This window comes from Pinus tabuliformis, chromosome 4_1 (assembly GCF_031772625.1).
Source record: "Pinus tabuliformis cultivar Carrire ecotype Pingquan chromosome 4_1, CPIR1, whole genome shotgun sequence".
Classification (NCBI taxonomy): Eukaryota; Viridiplantae; Streptophyta; class Pinopsida; order Pinales; family Pinaceae; genus Pinus; species Pinus tabuliformis.
In genome coordinates this window covers 441,668,437-441,685,575 of record NC_142303.1, presented here as the reverse complement: position 1 = coordinate 441,685,575, position 17,139 = coordinate 441,668,437, and positions in this window count along the sequence as shown.

Sequence of the window (17,139 nt, the reverse complement as noted above, 5' to 3'; positions counted from 1 at the left end):
ATTAAAGACAGGGACATCTTACTATCAATTGGAGGAATTTTCCTATAAAGGAAACTCATCCATGCAAAAGGAATTATCTCCTTCAGGATTGCACAATTATTTTTGAGTTTGGTGAGTTGTGTGAGAGGTATAATCACACAGGTGGAATCATTGGACCCCAAGAAAAATTGCGCAAGGAAATAAGAGGCTTGGAGGGCTAAGGGAAGGCATATCTTGTGTCTATTCATTCTGTGAGTTGTATTGTTTAATTGCAGAGACATCGGGATAGCTTGTGAGTTGATTCTTTTTGTAACTTGAACATATTTTCCACTTATATGATAATACAAAGATTGGGGTTTTAGGCTGAGGCTTTCCATGAGTTATTCTTTTGTGTTCATGTGTGATTGATTTCTCATTCTCAGTTATATGTGTTCTATATGATCTTGCGCAAATTCAATTAAGCTTCCAAAAGTTTTTTGTAAAAGTAGATCTTGTATTTTGCTTTAGTATATTGCATACTCTGTTGATCTATAATGGGAAATTCTACAATATGCATACTCTCCACTTTCCATTTTTCTTAGGTAAAATAACCAAGGTTTAAAGCCATTAGTTGTCTAAAATAGGATAAATAAGATTCACATTGAGAATTTTCTACAATTTTCTTTAATAATCTACCTCAAATTAGGAGTCATCCTTCTTTTAGGTTGTGTTACAAGTTTTGCATTCTCTTGTATATAAATATGATCCATGCATGCATTTTAATTTATTCCTTTCATGTTAGTATATTCCCATTAAAACACAGAGGGATTTTTTTGTAGCATCTTTATTCACTGTTTCTTTTGAAATTCCTCCAAGTTTTTGTTAATGTTTAATATTTTAGCTAGATAAATTTCTACGAAAGAATTACCAAATTTTTCCATTGAGTTTAATGATATTTTATATTTCAAGATGAAAAATATTCATGCTGCATCCTTCTTTAAATATTTCATCTAACATGTGCACGCAATAATTTTTCTCACAATATGAAGAAAAATCATGATTATTCATTAGATTCATTAATTGATCTTCCTCGTCATTTTGTGAGATAGTTAAAATTACTTGAATATTTTCATACTCTTCATCATATTCTTTAATCCATTCTTCATTCTCTATTTCAATTATTTCTCTTTTCAGTGGATATAATGTGAACATTGTAGTCGAATTTGCATAAAAAATGAACATATAAGCATAACTACAACTTATGAATGCATTAGTTGTAGCTAAACATGGTATACCAAGAATCAACTAATGTCCTGCTAGATTATTTTTGGGAGTTAATATCATAAAATAAACAAGATACTCCCATGAATCAAGGGATACAAATACATCTTCTATTATACCCTCAACTTTGATAACAGATTTGTCTCCTAATTGTAATAAAGTAGGACTATATTGAAGATTGGTTAATCTTAATTTATCCATAGTATTTTTTGTCATGATATTTAAAGTGTTTGGATTTTTAATACCATTTATATGAATCTCTACAACGGGACTATCTGGATCTAAGTACTTTTAATTATTGGTTTTTCCATCAAAATATTTGTAATTTTTCCTACCAGTTGTACTTTTTAATTGATTTTCTTTTTCTTCCAAGTTTCTTAACACACAACTCCTTTATTTTTTTTGAAAAAATAGCAATTTCCTTTATATCTTGAAGCAATGGAATTTTGATGCAAATTTTTTTTTATTCATCTAGCATGTTACAATTAGGTAGTTTTTTTCTCCTTTTCTACACCTTTATCAATTTGGAGTCTCTCTAGAAAGGAAGGATTTTGTAAGTAAATAGAGGGGTTCTTAGCTATGGGAATTATAGGAGTTGTTAATTTTTTTCATATATTTATGTAGGAATATATTCCTTTTTATGAGTCTTTTCCTCATCAAGATTTTTCAGCTCTTTATATTCTTGAATGGAAATACGGGGTGTTTTATTTCGTAAAACTCAAATAGATCTATGTTGGACATCATTTAACTCTAGAGGAGCTACAATATAAGCTTGAAAATTTTGGTCTTCAACCTTATAAATGGGTTATGGAGGAGATTTATTATTGGGATTGGGGAGTGGTTGTGTAGGTAACTAATTTGATTTATGAGGAAATGAAGTGGATGGCAATGGAAGGAGTTGAATTGTAGTAAATTGATGTTAGAGTTGTGCTTGAAAAGGTTGTGGAGGCTAGGGTGGAGAATAATATTCAAGTTGGTATTGAGGATATTATTGGAAATATTGAGGGTACTGGGGATTTATACCATAAGAACCTTGCCATCCTTGTGAGAAAGATGAGTTTTGTGGTTGAGGTGACCAAGTTTTCCATGGTAAGGGTGTGTTCCAATTACTTTTTGGTTGTGCATAAGATTCAAATTGTGAATTAGGATCTTGTGCCATACCTATTTGACCTGGTTGCCAAGGTATTCTAGGCACACCATAACAAAGTTGTTCAGTTTGACTTCTCCTAATTTCTTCTTGGTAAACAACTTCCAGTCCTCACATTTAAGGGAAGTCCTTTGTAGCATGAGTTTTTGCACATATAACAAAAATTTCGACATTGTTAAGAGGACATTCTTGTAATGCATGTTTCTTTCTACATCTAGGATAGAAAATAGATAAAGAAACATTTTCAAATATTTTATTATTTTGTACACTTAGCATATCAATTTTTCCACTAAGATTTCCAAGAATATTAATTTTAAAGATATCAAGAAAATTAATGAGTTTTTCTTAATTTTCCTTTCCCGGTGCAGATTTACTTACTCTTGACATAACTAGATCTCTTGGACTCCTACCGTATTTTGACTTTCCTCTTGAAATATGTTCTCACAATTCAAAAATCTATTAAAAATATAATTGAGACACCTCTCCTTTACCCATTATGTTAACAATATCAATTATTGAAAATAGAAATTAACTCTAAACAGATTACAGAAAAATACACATAAAAATCAGAGACAAAATATTGGTGGAAAAAGGCTGAAGCCTCATGCTTCTCTCTCCCTTTCATACATACAAAAAATTGAATATAGTGTTACAAATAAATAGATGAGAGACAGTGTTCTCAAGATAGTGCGTTCTATCTTAGACACTTTTGGTTGAGATAATTTCTCCTTTGGTTGAGGTAATTTCTCACCAGACACACACCAATATAGGAGTTACCTAAACTAACTCCTATCTTAGAGGAACAACCCAAGAGTTAGGCACAAATTCCTAACTTGGAATATTTAATTAATTAATTTATTTTTGGCTTTATTATTGTTTTATGAGAGAGGCTAACATTCCCCCCTTCAATGATAAATCCAAAATAAGAATGAGGAACCATCTTCCAAGTTCTCATGTTGATCCTCAAAAACATTGCCTGAAAAAACCGCCAAAACTGGATGCTAGAAAAAAGTCAAATATGAAGAGAACATGAATCAGCTGCATGCCTGATTCACCTCTGAATGTTGCTTGACAACTCCATCACGTGCCAAGCCGCAAAAGGATCCAATTGTCCTTTGTTTGAAAACAACATCCGGTGTCCACTGACACAATTTGATGAACGCCCACTGGCGTGTTTGCTGATGATGATTGCCCACTGGCTGATGAAGATGCCCACTGGCTACTTCGCCGATGTTGTCGAGACTTTCAGTCTGACAACCACTTGTCAATTTCATTGACATTTTCCCCCCTTTGTCAGCTGAAAGGAGAGACAATCTTCTTCAAAATATATTTGAACTCCCCCCCTTCAGGTGTAGGAGAGTTTCACAGTTGTACTCCCTCGTTCAACTGCATGAGAGTACCATCATCAGTTCACTGCTGGCTGCACTATGTGTGATTGTAGTCGATTGTAGAACTGAGACAATCTTTTGATTATGGATGACCATTCCCAAGGATCGATCCATTCATAATGTATCTTAAATCTAGCTGATTTTTGTTGGTTGTGACATTTTTCTGAACAATGATTGGGCTTGCCACAATGGCAACAAGGATGGAGATCAAAACACTGATCTTCCATATGACCGGTTCTTTGACAATGAGAACATTTCGGGTGGACATCAACTTCAGGTTTTGTGCAATTCTGTTGGTCTGAAACCTTCTCAGAACCTACTGAGGTCAGTGGTTCAAGAAATCCTGCACTCCCAAATTGAATTGGCTTGGAATAATCTAGGATATGTAAGTTGGTGTCATCAGTGACATATCTTAAGCCTCGACGATTCTTGTTATTTTGAATGTCCTCCCAGGGCTTGATGATGGGTTTGGAAGAAATTTGAATTTGATCATGAACAACTTCGACACTTGAAGTTGTTTGGATGAGTGATTTGGAATCAACATTATTATCTTCATTTGTTTGGTTGAATGACCTGGAAGAAGCACTCTTTTGTTGCAGCTCATCTCTTTGTAGTTGCGATTCTAGTTGAAGAAACTCAATGGTTTCATGTGTTGGTTGTAGATGCCGTGAAATATCAGCAAGAGTTTCTTTGCTGATGTGCACCATGTCTTCATCACTGGAGATGATCAAACTTTGAAGAATGTTTAATAACTGAATATGTTGCGCCATCTGAACTTGCTCACTTGAAATCAGGCTCTCTTGTCATAGATGTCGTTCTTTGAACTGTTTCACTTGATTTTGTTACTTGAATGACAAGCTCGTTTGTTATGGGACTTGAATGGCACGCTCGCTTGATTTGTTGCTTATTGTACTTGCTGAGAACATTTGCTAGAGTTGATCATGTTTGCATAAATGGATAGTGGCACGCTCGCTTGAGGTCGATCTCAACTTGCTTGATTGGTGTTAGAGTTGAACTTGCTTGGTTGCTTTGATCGTTGCTGTAATGAACTTCACTCTCGCTCGCTTCAAGGTTTGAACTGTGTACTATTTTGACACAAATTGATTGAATGAATACTCACGCTCGCTGGCAGGAGATGTGAACTTGTTGCTTGTTTGCTTTAGAGTTAAAATTCATGCATTCACTTGATTCTGCTTAAAGGAAGGGTGTCAAACACTGTCGAAAATGCACCCAAAAAAGCTTACAATGATTTCAATGATTCACGACAATGAATGCAATTTGACTCAATTCAAGACTTGGGTGTCAGTTTCAACTGAGAATGCACCTTTACAATTCAATGTGATTTGAGTTTGATTACAAGTTCAACAATGTTGATGTAGACTGTGCGCTGAAACATTGAAGTTTACAGATTCATTAACTTGAATGTAGTGATGTAGACTTTGCTTTGAAATACTGGAGTTTGCAGATTCATGAACTTGATTGTATTGAGTGAATTTGTTTGTGGAGGTAGAATGCCGATGTTGAAAACTTTGATGAGTTGTTGTATGTGTGGAGCTTAATTATCCTTCCTTGCAGCTATTTCATTACATGTGTTGTGCTTACTTGCATTGAACTTTATGTGTGTGGTAAATGCGATCATTTATGTGTCAAAACTAGACACAAATCAAAAAGCAACAACATGAAGCCATAAAAAAACACTCGCCATCACAAATACACATGGTGTACCTAAGATCCCCTTATTCAATTTCGGGCGGATCTAGGACACAATCACCACAAAAATGATATGTTTTTATTAATGACTGGAGTACATCATTTTTCAACTTCTGAAGCGATGATAATGCCAAGCTGAAAACCCTTTGAAACAACTCGCTTTCAAAATCTGAATGGATAGTGACACGATCCCTCTCAAAGTAAAACAATACTTTGAATTACAACAACTTTCCCTTATCACTCCAAATACAAAATAAGACACTTATATCTCCACAAAATATTCTTCAAATTTACAAAATGTAATGCACCTTATCGCTCCAAATACAAATGGAAACACTCCTTAGTTCTTCAATTACAAAGAGCCAAAAACCATCCTTTCAACTCACAATCTCACCACTTTCATGCATATAAAAATGCATCTCCAATTTCATGTCAAGTAAATCCACTCACTGGGCAATTTCAACACATGCGGAAAAAAAACATTCACTTATGGTCATAAAACCATAGTCATGCCTCTCGCATTCATCTTATTCCTCCAAAAAAATATGATTTATTTGCAAATCACAATTACAATTTAAAAAAAAACTCCAATTACCAAGTCCACTTTTAAATTTCACCAATCATTAACGCTGACTGGAACGCTGGAAATTAATAAAATCTGATGCCACATTCGTTCAACCTTGGAACGCTGGTTCATATCCGTTCAACGTTGGGGCAGTAAGAATCATTGACACACAGTTTTCTCTTTTGTAATGGATTTACACAGGCTTTACGATGGTGATTATACACTGGAGTGGGCTTATGTTGGTGCTCAAGGCTTTAAGGTGGCTCAACAAGAACCCTCGCAGAAGTTTACGGAGAATGGGGCACTGGACAAAAAGAGAGCCATTTTGGACAGACCAGAAGGACAGACGAGGGTTTTTCTCTAGTTTTCTCGTGCAACAATGGGGGATTACGATGATGCCTTTATGCACAACAAATATGGGGTGGTTCAAGTGCGGACAAAGGCCCAAAATCGAGCCACAGTTCTGAGTTAAAATTGATAGGGGAAATTCACCCAACAGGTCCTACTAGCAATCTACTGAAGCTTTTTTGAGCCAGGGATAAGCTCACAACACTAGAAAACTTCATCGGTTAGCTGGTATTAATATGTATTCAGATGACGACATTGAATAACGCAAGGAGCCAAAAGTATATAAGGGTGTGTATCACAACCAATATGTCGCTAGTATCGAACTTGGTGAATTCTATATTGCAATCGTTGTTAGGGAACTGAAACAACAACCTCGATGATAGCAAGATGAACAAAACCACCGCAACCACGGCTAGTTACCAATCGATCATTTATAATTAGATTTTCAACTTTTCTCCAACATCTTCCAGGGGCGATCCCAGCTTGGATGACACATCGTCGGATTCATTCGGGAGCAAGAACCTTCACTGGGCTCAAGGTAAGGCTGGTGAAGATAGAATTCATGTTGTGGTATCTAAGGAGCATGGTTGGCTCTTTGTGGGTATTTGGGATGGCTTTGATGGCCCTGATGCCCCGGATTACCTTCTCAGCAATCTCTAAACTTCGATTTATAGAGAATTGAGAGGACTGATCAGGGATTGTCCCGGTTTAGACAAACCCAATACATAAACTGATAGTAAACAAGATAGCTTCTACTTACGAGCTTCACGTATTGAACTTTGGTTCGGATGAATTGAACAGGTTAAAAACCGCGCAGCTATACTCCCTTGCAAATGCAAGTGCAATTCAGCCCCAACACTATTACCCTCCACGTCGACAATCCAAACAACAAAGTGGCAATGGATTACGAATTACTGGAATTCGAACTCCAGTTCGAGAGGCACGTCAGTTTGCCCCCTTCTCACAGTTGCCTGCAACACGTCGTCCCCTATCGAACAAGTAAGAGGGCTTCCCTTTACTTATGCTGGATCCCGAGACTTCCAAATGAATTTTAAAGCCTCCTCTGGCTTGTTTGGTATTCAGGATGTTACGGATTTTCCTTTCTCTTCGACCCGTCAAACACAAACCCTAGATCGTCATGGTGACGAGCGGCCTGATCAAACCACGGATCGGAACACCTCTGCACGGCCCGTAGAAACGCCGGATCAGAGTAATTCTGTGCCGTTGGATCGATCCCCAGCGAACATTGGGGCTTCCGTTAAGTCTAACGGAGCAGATGCGGGAACGGAAATTGGTATCGATGACGAATGGGGAGACTTTGTCCAAACTCCAGTTAAGGAATTCAGGCAGGAAAATAATGTCCAAGTACATGGATTCCGTGCCTTTGAAGAAAGCCCTGATACCACATATTGAAAATAGAAATTAACTCCAAATAGATTACAGAAAAATACACATAAAAATCAGAGACAAAATATTGGCGTAAAAAGGTTGAAGCCTCATGCTTCTCTCTCCCTTCCATACATACAAAAAATTGAATATAGTGTTACAAATAAATAGATGAGAGACAGTGTTCTCAAGATAGTGCGTTCTATCTTAGACACTTTTGGTTGAGATAATTTCTCACCAGACACACACCAATATAGGAGTTACCTAAACTAACTCCTATCTTAGAGGAACAACCCAAGAGTTAGGCACAAATTCCTAACTTGGAATATTTCATTTATTTATTTATTTTTGGATTTATTATTGTTTTATGAGAGAGGCTAACATCAATACATTCATCCCTTATACCTTTTAGTAAGAGATTTTTTAATGTGCCAAATCATAGATCATGCAATTTAGCTCTTTTAACATTATATGTAAATATATCTACTAAATTTTCAAGACTTTCATCTTCTTTTTGAGTCATTTTTTAAACTTCGTCTCTAAGGTCGTGATGTATGAAATAATATTTATATTTTTCTAAAAATATTCTTTTCATTTTATCCCATGTCCTTATAGAACTAGTTCCTAAAAAATTGAACCATTTGAGAGCCCCATCTTTCAATGTAGCTAGAAATAATTTCAACTTTTGAGTATCAAACAAATAATCATAAGGTGGACATAATTCCTGAAACTCAAGGAGAAATGTTTATGAATCCTCATTTCTCATACCATGGAAGTTAGGAAGAATGGATGGAGAAATATTATTCATAGTAGTAGTAGTAGTATTATCGGTTCAATAGGAAATATAAAAAGATCCTCCTCTTCATGATAATTTCCATCATTTCCTCTCCCTCCTCTTCCACCCCTACGACCTCAACCACCACCTTCAGCTTGTCTACCTCCTCCTTTGCCTCCACCAATGATTTTTATTTCCTCTCCATTATGTACATCTCCCTCTCCTTCTGCCATTTTAGATTGTTCAGAACTTATATAGGGTTCCTCGATAGGATTATCTCCCTCGGGTCCCTCTTCTTCTTGTTCTCCTATCAATGGTTGGTCAGGAAAAGTTTCTTCTTCTTCTTCTCGTTATTCACTAGTACTTCTAGTCGTTTTCGAATTATTTGTTCTCTTATTAAAGAAAGGAGGATAGCTCCTTCAATTATAGATGTAGGTTTTTCTACCACTACTTTTGTAGATGAAGTTGGTGAGTCTATAGGTAGAATTTTTTATATTTGTACCTCAGGAAGTCTTAATATACCTACAAAATATGGAATGTTTGTTATGGAATATCGTGTGGCACTATGTGGTCTAGCGAGCATAGTTTTTGATGATGGAATTGAACTACATCCTCTAAAAAATCTACCTCAAGAATCGTTTTCTCTATACATGCATCCTAAATTATTTAATTTTATTTTTTGATTATCCATCTAGTATGAGATGTAATTTTAATATCTCCAGTTAAGAATAACCCCACAATCATGATGCGTAGGTTCTTACCTCTCGTCTTACGCTCCGCCTAAACATATTTGTATAAATAAAAAGACATCAAAAATTTGTTACCTATGTATGGTTCCGTGATAATGATGCCAAAATGTTAGTTAATTTATTTGATGGTTAAATTACTTGCATTAAATTATCAAACCAAGATTCATATTCTTATAAAGCACATTTACACTGTATATGCTAGGAAACCAACTCTCAATGAAGAACAATTTAATATATCGAAATGAAATTATAGGTCTAAGAATGAGATCATATTCATGAGGACACACAAATGAGCATACACACTTTATCTCTCATAAGCGATATGTAAAGAAAGCATCTGATTATGAAAAAGAAATAAATCAAGCATTTAATCTATTGAATTGAATGTCAATTATATTTTTGGAAAAATATGGTGATTTTATGATAAAGTCTTAATCTAATGAATTATGCTATGGAAATTGCAAATTTATTCTAAGGGGATTGATGAATCTAGTCTATGAAGCAATATATTTTAACTCTACAAAGAAATAAATCGTTAGAGGAATTTTCACCTAAAAGTGCCCATGAAATTTTCACATAATTTCCATGTCATAATATGTAAACTAATAAAAATGCTTAAAATTTAAAAAGAGGTACATGTAAATATTTTGGAGGGAAAAGGAAAAAACTACTTTTTTTAATTGTATTTGTGGCTTATCTCTCTATATTTTTACTCAAATTTCAAGTGTAGATACTTGTTGGATGCAGAATTGAATTCTGCGTCCAACAAGTGCCTATTATGCATACTTTTGAGAAGATCCAAATTGATAAAAATTGAAGATACATTGAAAAACTATGTTCAACTTGCTTTTTAAATGTATTTCAATTTTTATTAATGTGGGTCTTCTCAAAGGTATGGATAATGAGTACTCGTTGGATGCGTATTTTAATTCTTCATCCAATGGGTGTCTACACTTGAAATTTGAGTAAACATATGATGAGATTAGCCAAAAATACAATAAAAAATAGTTTTATTCTTTTCCCTAAAAAATTCACAACTCTTATTTTATTATTTTAACTATTATTTTATTATTTTTCCTTACGAGGCGACTTTTAGGCTGAAATTTCCTCTAATGCTTAATTCTAGGCAAGCAATCAATTATTTTTCTATTAAAGCAATAAATTCTAACTCTAGGAAAGTAGTAAAATTTTAGACTAGGAAAACAAAGGAATTCTATTCTAAAGCAATAAGTAAATAACTGAAATCAGATTCTATTTATCAAATAAATTTGAGTTTACAGATGTGTGTGTTTGAATTTAAAATCATTCATGACTAATAAATGTATATAAATCCAATACTAAGCAAACAAGGAAGTAATAGAAATGTTTTTTATTATTTTTTTTAGTTTACTCAAGTGCCTTACCCGTGCAAAGCAAACAAAACAAGTAAGAAATGGACAAAATTAAAGCTATGAATGAAAATGCACTTTAAAAATGAAACAAAGGATTAAGCTATAGTGATAAATGAAAATAGAGCATAACTAAATTCGAAATGAAAGTGATATTACAATGTCTCATACTTCTACAGGGGGGGCTCCTGCAATGCACAAGTGACTACAAATGTCAAAACATGAACTTAAATCGACCACAATAAGTTGTGAGTGTTCCATAACCAAATTTCTATTAATAGATTGTGTAAAACATAATTTAATACAATAGTCTTACAAACAGAAATGAACTTCAAAAAAAATATCTATTTGCTTTCAGGTCAAGCATTTTATATATTTTACATCATAACTAATTTGAGTCTTATAGCTCGAAAATAGAGCTAAAGTGACATATCAGTCTTTAAAATCTAACAAAAAATTTCCTTTTCATGATTCACTATATGAGATATGAATCGTGAAAGGGCATATAATTGGCCCTGGTCCATTGAGTCTTCATCAAATCATCAATTGAGGATCCTTTAGTCTCACCCGCATGTAATAGAATATGCTTGCTTGATATTCTACTTTCTACAGGTGTGTGACAATTGATTTGACCGAGACTTTGACTTGAACGATATGTTGATAGTGTGAGCTTCCACCTGTGAATGATACGTGGATCACCATCTCGACAAAATTTGGGAACTGTCAATATCCTCTTGCTCACTTATAACACATAGTAACCTATAGAAATTTAGAATCGACTGCAAAACTTGGACAATTTGGTAGCTTATGTCTAATGAAACCAATTTTATAAAGAAAAACATATAGATTGATGATGATAAATGGAATTTACCTTATTAATGTATACACATGGATCAAATGACTCTTAACTCATGGAAGAGCTATAATGAGATGGGAATAAGTGACAAAATAGGTGAAAATGAGAGATAAAATTGTCAAAAAGGAGGCAATTCATTGAGGCAATTCAAGAGGCTCAAAATACATCATCTCAAGGATGATATGAAAAGGCTTTGAATCTTTTTTCAGTTTCAAACCCAAGAATCAATTTTATTTTTTAATTAATAACATGGTGCTCCACTCACTTTCAACGCACATGCTCTACGCGGATATCTCAGTGATGGATCATCTGTTTCCTCTCAGCAATGGATCATTTCAGTACACCATGTGACTAGAGGTGAAATATTCATGAAGATCACTTTTCAACTTCAACATCTTAAAATGTTGAAGCTGAGAGCTCTAAAAAATGTTGAAGCAACAATTCATCGCTGTAAGATAGAGCTTGACATTAAAATGCACAATAAGATTTCAAAAATATCACTCGGTAAGGTTAAGATCAAGTTTTTAACCCAGATGATTGTTTTCTCCCTTTGTTAATGGTTCAAGTCAGTTTAGGCATTTTTATATGCTAAATCCCTAATCGAATGGTATTATTCATTAAATTCATGATTTAATGCATTAACTCACTCTTTTCTCGAACTCAAATGTTCAAATATACTTTTTAATTATGTGGTCCATGAATTCTAAATTTGATTATCATCAAATGACTAAGATGTGAGCTGGAGTCATAATAGGTTTCACAATCAACCATGCAATTGTAGATGGGACTTCACTCTATTATTTCATAAATTCATGGGTTGATCTCTACAAAGGAGTGATAGAAATCTCTCATTCGCCCCTCCACATCAAGCTTTTTGACATAAAATATTTCCCCATAGTTGTGGAGCTACCTGAAACCCAAACAGTCAATAACTTTTTCCCACTTCCATTTTGATAAAGAATTTTTCACTTTAGCAAGGAGATGACCTTGAGGATAAACAATAGATCCCATTGGAGGTTGACCAATAATTTATTTACCTTGTATATGATTAGAAGAAAATTAGAAAACAATGATAATGCAGTGGGTAGGCTTCAGAGAACACTCATCTAAAGCATTATTTAGTTATGATACAAAAATAGATAGCTTTGTTGTGGTACTCAAAAGATATATATATTTTGTCTTTGAGGTTTCTGTGAGTCTCATGTTTGTGTAGATTTTCTTCCGGATCCATCGCATTCAATTTATTTTTAGATCGACGTTTCGAACTAGCAACAGTGGTTCATCTTCAGCGTGTGAGAGAATTAATTGAAAGACTGCTCTTATTTGTCAAATATATATAAGGATGCAAGAGATGCTTAGCCGACAGATCTTTAAATTATTTTTAATTGTTGTATTTAATTGTATTATTGTTAATTTTATTAGTATTAATTATTTCATGTTTTAATTCTATCTATTTTAATTAAATTTGGTTTACTTAATTTAATTATATTTGTTTTTTAACTAATTAATTCTTTTAATTATTCTAATTTTAGTTAATTTATTAATTAAAATTAAAATACATATTCATGTTTATTTATTAATTAATTAACATTTAATATGTATATGTACATATACATATTAGTTTATTAATTAAAATTATATATATATATATATATATATATATATATATATATATATATATATATATATATAATTTATTTATTAATTAAAATTAAAATACATATGTATGGGTTATGCTTATATTTCTTTCATTATATTTATTTAATTTATTATTTTACTCAATTATTAGTTTTAATTATTTATTAATTTTAATTGTTATGATCCCTATTAGTTTATGTTTTAATTTTTAATTTTAATATGTCTCTTGTCCTATTCTAATGAATTATTATTTTAATTATTTTAATTTCAATTCATTTATAAATTAAAATTAAAATACATATCCTTTATTGTGGTTGACTAATTCTTTAGTTAATTCAATTATTTTAATTTTAATTAATTTATTAATTGAAAATAAAATACCTGTCCATGTTTATTTATTAATTTACCCTTTAGCTATTATGTTTAATGAATTATTATTTAATTATTTTAATCCTAATTAATTTATTGATTAAAATCATTATAATTCTAATTAATTTATTAATTAAAATTAAAATACATATCTATGTTAATTAAAATTAAATATGCATATGTACATATACATATTTATTTATTAATTAAAATTAAATATGTATATGTATTTTGGTTAATTTATTAATTAAAATTAAAATACATATGTAAGGGTTATATTTATTTCATTTTATTTATTTATTATATTATTTTAATTGATTATTCATTTTAATTGTTTATTAATTTTAATTGTTATGATAGTTATTATTGTAATTGTTTTTACTATGTTATATGTTAATTTTATTACTTTTAATTATGTGTTTTGATTGAATATTAAGGCTACACATATAATGTTCTAGGTTGCGGATTTATTAAGGTTAAGATATTTCCAACTGATGTTTATTGTAAAATTATATTTTAATAAGGTCATAGTGTGTTAATTTAGTTAGAATGGATTATATTTTTAGGTTAATTGGAGGGGGATTATCGTTGGGTAGGGGATAATTCTCCAAAAAAAAATTTAGATTTTTTGGTTTAGATAGGACTTCAATTTTATTGGCTTCTATCAAATTACGAGCAAACATTTGTTTTCAGATTTTAAGCAATTTTATTTTCCTATGCAATTTTATTTTCATGTTTGCAATGAGTATTGCGAAAGTAAAATTAGATATTTTAGTATATGTTGTTAAATCTACATGTTTTGTATTTTTTCACAATTAAATTAAGTTTCATGTTAAATGAAGAGAGGTGCACACAGTAATCTAATACCATCACTGAAATTAATAATAAACTTGAGAAGAAATTAATGAAAACATTGACATATTAGTACTCCTACCACTAAGATATTATAATGTATCATTGTACTTTCATTCCATGAGAATTTAAATTCAGGAATGTGTTTTGTTGAGCGTTAAATTGTTTCAATCAGGCATGATTTCAATTGGAAATTATCTAAATTTATCAATAGGCAAAGTCAGCACTACAAAAGAGAGATCAACCCTTCCTTCCTATTGGATTACATTTATGGCTATTATAGAGTTAATGTCGTCGCTCCATACCACAATATAAATATATATGGTTATTATAGAGTTTATATACAGCTGTAATGTACGATAGTATACATATCTATGGATATTATAAATTTGATACCCTACATGCTACGATAGTATAAATATTTATAATATAATTAACTCTTTGAAAAAATATTAGAGTTTATAATAATAAGGTTAAATATACTGAATTTATGGTATTAGGGTTTAAAATTTTGGTTTTATAATAGATAGTATTGTTTATATTTTCATTTCCTACCTTCATGTATAGTGTTCTACGTCTAGCCCTTCTCCGCGTATGGTATTCATCCAACTTGTAGAGGAACACTCCAGAGTGATAACAGGTATCCTCTGTGACTAAATGTGGCATTCAAAATTTTCCATCTTCTCAAGATACACATTTATTATTTCATGAGAACCAATGGCAATTAGAATAGAAAATTCATCCATGTTGATAATGATTTAGCTGCATAGATTGGCTTCTCCGCCCCAAATCAAATTCATAGAATGTAACCTTCCACTAAGCAGACAGGAAAATTTTCTCATTAATGGTAGCAAGGTTGTGACGGTGGTCTTGAGCCATTGATACTGTTTGATATGGCCTTTACGAATTTTGACACGTACCATATACCATAACACACTATGATTAAGTAAAAATGAGATGAAGAAAGACTGTCAATCTATCAAAACGCAGAGTTATCTTAGAAATGAAAGATTGAAATTTTTATTGATGATTCAAAAGGAATAAAATAGATTTTTTTTTGTTTCACTTGTTGTATTGTATGGTTGTTATATTTTATCATCTTATTATATAGTAAGGTGTTTTTTAGCAACTCTCTCAACTTCTACTGTGTATTGGTGTGTACCATCGGATGGAATATTACACGATTGAAGATTTTTAGGTTATGAGATTAATAGTTAATAGAAAATTAATAATTAAGGTATATAATGGGTTAAATAGTTTCTTGATTTATTCCCTTATAGGTTCTCTCTACTAGGGATTGTTCTATTTATTCATCAATCCTACCCAAAACTGATGAGAAATTTCTCAGAAAAATCATGTTGTTTTCATTTTTTCCAAGGTCTCGCTTCTCTTGCAGGGTTTCGTTGTTGCTGCCGCTTTTACTTTCTCACCGTCTTGTGCAATTTCTTAAGTGACTATAATGAATGAGGTAAATGGATATTTTTGCCCTTCGTTTTTCATAGAAGGAAGGACTGCATTTTGTGCATTAAATGGAGCCCGAACCTCAGATGTTTGACTATTTTAATCATCATGAAAATAATATTTTAATATCAATATGTCGATCAGGAGAATAAGTTGTAAGGAACCGACATGCCTTTAAAAAGTTAGCAATGAATTGCAACAAAGAAACTATTATATGCTTATAAACCGTACATTATTAAATTTTATAGATGTTGTATTGATTTATAAAATAAACCCTAGAAGGAGGAAGTTGCTGTAAAGAAGCATAAAATATTTAATACTGACGAAGAAATTTTTATTCTTGAAAAACACATATATTTCAATAAATCAAAAAAAAAAAAAACACGTATCTTCATATATGAGACGTGTGAATTGGTCGAAAGCCTTACACCTTTTTCGTTATGGGATTCTTTGGACTGTTTTCTTACAGAGGCAAACATCTTATTCTTGGACTCACCTATTGGACTTGGGTTCTCTTATACAAAGATATCCTCCGAATTGACGTGTCTCAGAGAACAAATTAAAGGTAACATTTTAGCATTCACACTGCTTTGATTTCACATTTTTGAAAACTTTGATTCGTGTTAAGCTTATGTTTAAAAGTTTTGAATAAAACTCTAGTCTAACTGAATTTGCAGCGGAGGACAATTACAACTTTTTGTTAAATTTGTTGGAAAGGTTTCCAATGTACAAGTCTTGAGAGTTTTATATAACAGGAGAGACTTATGTAATATACATGAATTAAGAGTTTATATATATTTATATTTCAAATTATTATAAAACATCTTCCTATATTGCATTATTATAATATACATCTTCACCTGCACCTGCGCACTCTTCTGCTCTGTGGGTATCCGCACCTGCACCGTGTCGCACCTGCGGTCCTACGGCTACATCCGCACCTGCGCACAATTCTTCTCTGCGGGTATCTGCACCTGCATCGTGTCGCTCCTGCAGTCCTGCAGCTAGATCCGCACCTGCACACTCTTCTGCTCTGCAGGTATCCGCACCTGCACACTCTTCTGCTCTGCAAGTATCCGCACCTGCACTGCGTCGCACCTGCGGTCCTGCGGGTATAGATAGTTTTTCAGTCTTCAAGCATACCCTAGACTATCAGATCTACAGATCTGATCATGCGCCATAGAGATCTCGACCCATTTAGATCTAGCTATCACTCACCAACCGATCACAAGTATTTCAGATCTAGCTCACCTTAAGATATTCAAACC